Genomic DNA, 5,739 nt, shown 5'->3' with positions numbered 1-5,739 from the left:
CATCATCATCATCATCAATATTATTATTATTATTATTATTATTATTATTATTATTATTCAGTTCCAATCCTGCCAAGGTCAACTTTTTCCTTTCATCCCTCCAAGGGGTCGTTAAATAAAGTACCAGACAAGTAGTGGGGTTGACAATATCAACTAAGGCCCCTTCCCCTCAAAATTACTGGCATTGTGCCAAAAATTAGAAAGTATTATTATTATTATTATTATTATTATTATCATTATTATTATTATTATTATTATTATCATTATTATATATATTGTTGTTATCGTTGTTATTGTTGTTACAATTATATTGTTAAAATTATTTCTGTTGTTTTTTTTTATTTTTCATTTTTGTTGCTGTTGCTATAGAAGCAAAAATGGCTGTGGCAGTGGGGGGGGGGGGTAAAGGATGAGAGAAAACGAGGGTGTAGATTTCGATGTGAGTGGAGGGAGCAGGCGCAAGTTCAAATTTCCAAGCAAGCACTGAGATACACATGCGTGCGCGCACGCACACACACACACACACGCATATCCTATATAAATTATGACTCTTAATAGCAGCATCACTACCACCACCCCCTCACCACTACATTTAACTGCTCCACCCCTAACATACACATACACATACATACACACACAGAAGATTTTTCAACCCCTCCCACCACAAAGAAACACCCACCCCATAAAATACCCACTCCATACACACACAGGATGTGAATTCATTGTCGGAATCACTCACAGCAACCAGCAACATTATTATTGAAATGTATTATAATTTATTATAATTTATTATAATTCATATAATTTATTATAATTTATTATAATTCATATAATTTATTATAATTTATTATAATTTATATAATTTATTATGATTTATTATAATTCATATAATTTATTATAATTCATTATAATTTATATAATTTATTATGATTTATTATCATATTGTTTTTTTCTTTTTTGCATAGTATTTTAAGGCAGAGGGACGGGAAAAATTGGTAGAACATCTGACTAAAATGGTCTACAAATATTTGGTTAAGCCTCTTTATGTTATTTTACATTTTGAGTTCAAGTCCCAGCAACATCAATTTTGCCTTTCATCCTTTCAGAGTCAATAAAATGAAGTACCAGTTAAATGCTGGTGTCAATTTAATCAGCTGACCCTACATCCTTCAAACTTCTGGGCCATATGTCTAAATTAGAAATTATCCAAGGTGGTAGGTTGGCAGAATTGGTAGAGCATCAAATGAAATACTTTAGATTCTGAGTTCAAATTCTGTCTAGGGTAACTTCACCTTTCAGTTTTTTTTTTTCAGGAGCTAAAAAATAAGTACCAGTTATGTACTGGTACCAACATAAATGAGTAATGCCACCGCTTAAAAAAAATTCCTTGCCTTCTGCCTATATAAGGAATTGTTATTTAAATACCATCTCTAGTTTCATTATCATCACCATCATCAACATCATCATTACCGTTATCCCCTTTATTATTATTACAATTATTATCATCATCATCATCATCATCAATACTACTATCATTATTATTAATATTATTATTATTATTATTATTATTATTATTATTATTATTATTATCATTAGTTGGTAAGCTGGCAGAATCGTTAGCCTGCCGGGCTTAGCGGTATTTTGCTCATCACAATCTTCTGAGTTCAAATTCCACCGAGGTCAACTTTGCCTTTCATCCTTTTGGGGGCTGATAAAATAAGTACTGGGGTCAGTGTAGTTGACTTACTCCCTCCCCTGAAATTTCGGACCTTGTACCTCTATTAGAAAGAATTATTATTATTATTACTATTATTATTATTATTATTATTATTATTATTATTATTATTATTGTCATCATCATCATCATCATCATTATTATTATTATTATTATTGGCAAGCTGGCATTGGACAAAGTCACTTGCAATATTTCCTTCTGCTAAAACAGCAAACTAACAGAATGCCGGGCAAAATGTTTAGCGTCAAAAATTGTTGACCCTCCGTCAAAATTTGAAACCATTGTTAATATATTAAGGTGGCAAACTGGCAGAATCGTTAAATGCTTAGTGGTATTTTGTCTCCTGCTACGCTCTGAGTTCAAATTCTGCCGAGGTCGACTTTGCCTTTCATCCTTTCAGGGTTGATAAATTACATACCAGTTATGTACTGGGTTCAATCTAATTGACTGGTCCCCTCCCGCAAAATTTCAGGCCTTGTCCCTATAGTAGAAAGGATTATTATTATTATCATTAAGGTGGCAATCTGCAACAATCATTAACACGCTGGGTGAAATGCTTAGTGGTATTTCATCTGCTGCTACATTCTGAGTTCAAATTCCACCGAGGTGAACTTTGCCTTTCATCCTTTCAGGGTCAACAAAATAATTTCTAGTCGCGTACTGACAGCATTTCACCCATCTTTATGTTCTTGAGTTCAAATTCTGCTGGGGTCAACTTTCCCTTTCATCCTTTCAGGGTTGACAAAATAATTACCAGTTATGCACTGGGGTCGATGTAATTGACTTGATCACACACCCAAAATTGCTGGCCTTGTACCAAAATTTGAAAACATTATTATTATTATCGTTATGAATTTAAAGGTAGGGTCTATATGGCTTGTAATATAAAGGTGAGGTTATTTGGCTGGGGAGAGGAGAGGGGTGTCGGCAATGTAGCATATTTAAGTCCCTGGATCCTGACTTCAGTTCCTACCTGGGGTGAAGTGTGACTCACTTCACCTTCACCATGTCATACATTTCATGGGAATGAATAAATTAAAACAAATGCGATAGGGTTGGAGGGGGGTATATGAATATCAATTAAAATATAAGTACCAGTCATTTACTGGGACCCTGCGGTTCAAATCAATCGACTTCACTACACTACAATACATGCATTTCCTTTTACGAAAGAAAAATATTGGCCTTTTGTCGCGTTATGAAAATTTATGAAAATAATAATAATAATAATAATAATAATAATAACAATAACAATAGTAATAATAATAATAATGATAATAATAATGTTGATGTTGATGATGATAATAATAATTATAATAATGATAATTATAATGATGGTCATAATAATAATAATAATGATTAAAGTGTGATGGAAAGTGACATTTTTCCAATTCTTCTTCAAATTGCTTTCAGTCATTCGGTACAAAATATATATATATAACAATGTGTATGTGTCGTGTGTGTGAGTGTATATACATACATACTTATATATATGTGTGCGTGTGTGTGTGTGTATTTATGCATATTTGTGCATGTGTGTGCCTATATATAATATATATACATACATATATATATATATAAATAAATATATACATATATATGTGTGTGTGTGTGTGTGTATATATACATACGTATTTACATATATATAGATATACACACACACATATATACATACCTTTATATGTACACATATATATGGATGCATAACTAAAGATATATATATATATATATATATATATATATATATATGCATGCATACCTATAAATATATATATATATGCATGTTTGTGTGTGTGCATGTGTGCATGTGTGTGTGTGTGTGCATGGGAAGATTTATTAGGAACGTATTTTGCCATTGATCGAGAGTTCAAAGAGCGTCTCTTCATGTGGTTTTTATTCGATGTTCAAATATTTCACACTTTTATTCTCATTCTTTCAGAGAATTGGCATCTTGGAAGCCCTAAAAACAAATCCACCCCAACCCCAACTCCCATCCAACCCTCTTCCTCCCACCCACCCTCACCCCTCGCCAAACCCCCACCCCCACCAACCCCACCCAACCCTCTTCCTCCCACCTGCCCTCACCCCTCGCCAAACCCCCACCCCTCCCCGGTTTCATCCCCCACCCCATCACACACAAAACACAAACATATATATACAAACATATGCACATACACCACACACACATACACACACACACATATTTAAATGGTCCTTGTGATTATACAAACTGGATTTAAATCATGCATTATTCAGTGAAGCACATGCTGTATAAGAAAATATAAGAAAATATACAAATAGTTTAACATTTTCATATACTAACAGTTTCATAGGGCTCTTTACAGACCCCTTCACCTGAATCCCTATTTCACTTTCCAAGAGAAACAAACAAAAATAGCTGTCATAAAAATTGACGTTGTTGACTAACAGCTCATTCTTAAATACTATGTAACTTTTCTTCATATACATATATATATATATTTACACACACATGCACACACATATATAATCAAGGTTTTGTGTCTGATGAGTTACCTGTAGAGTTAAGCGCTTTGTAGGTGTGAAACCAATGGTCGCTCTCTGATCAGCCATAACAAACAGCCTTCTAAATACGACTGCTCTAACATTTTAGTATGTGCTTCTTTTCAGATATATAAACTACTGACCAATATATATATATATAGATATATAGCTATAGATATTGATATACATACATATAATATATGTGCAGAGGTTCACATGCATATACAATGAAATAAATTTAGATGTAATGATAATTATTAGAATGGTTCAAAATGCAAACAGATGAAAGAAAAGATGTCCAGATTCTAATCAGTATTATTGTTTTGGGTCAAAAGTTTTGCAATATTTTGGTAATTTATTTGCTTTATTCATCAAGTTACAACAAAAGCAGGCTTGTGTTCAGAGTAATGGCCATCATGTTGCACTAATCGAAGCTATTTTTCTGCCAGTTCTGTGATCCCACGATGATACCAGTTCTTGTTCTTCGAGGCAAGAAACTCTTTCACTGCAGCTTCCATCTCTTCATGGTTGGTTGAGCATTGAGAGTTTAGGAAGTGAACCATGGATTGGAACAAGTAATACCTTGATTTAGGTTGATACGTGTGCCATGTCTGGTGCTATGTCTGGACTATACACTGGCTGTGGCATCAGTTCAATTCCATCAAGTTCCTAGAGTTTATTCTGGGCCGTTCAAGTAGTATGATGTCTTGAATTGTCATTGCAAAAGAGTTCGCTTTCTATTAACCAATGCCAATATTTTTATCACATAATGGCATCCGTTTGTGAGATTCTGAGCTTGTCTGATTCTCTCTAAGGTCTCCGCATCACATTTGCCTTCGTGGCTTGGAGCCTGTCCTTGGAATCCACAGTTTTAGGCCTTCATGATCTTGCCTGATTTTTGAAATTCATGCTACCCAAGTAGAATTTCTGGAACCACCTGGTTACCAATCTGGGATCAACTACGCCTTCACCTTTCGCACAACAAATCTTTTTGGCTGCTTCTGTAGCATTGTGGCGGTTAGAATGTGTAAAACATAAGTTCCTGAATTATACTGCATTGCACGTTCATCTGTGCACTTTTCAAATAATGCACACAATGAAGCAATGCACCTGTCTGCACACCAACTGCCAAGATAAAGCAATGCACCTGTCTGTGTACGAACTGCCAAGATACTACGATCCTCAGCAGGTACCTTCCGTGGAGCCACGAAATGGCACACAAGCAAATATTGCAGAAGTTGTGACTCACCTCAATATGATAATCATAATAATGCTAATAATGATAATATTGATAATGTGCATACATAGATAGGGTGGGGTAGGACAAAGGGGTGCCTGGATAGGGGTACAGGTGAGAGTACAGGTATGTGGATGGATGGCTGGTTCATACTATTCACACACCCCAATACTCCTACAGACCCCACCCACTTTGCACCCAGCCCTAAGCAAACACTACACACTCTACCCTGTCACAACACAGC

Source organism: Octopus sinensis, linkage group LG27 (assembly GCF_006345805.1).
Source record: "Octopus sinensis linkage group LG27, ASM634580v1, whole genome shotgun sequence".
NCBI classification, from domain to species: Eukaryota; Metazoa; Mollusca; class Cephalopoda; order Octopoda; family Octopodidae; genus Octopus; species Octopus sinensis.
Note: the sequence above shows the minus strand (reverse complement) of the source record.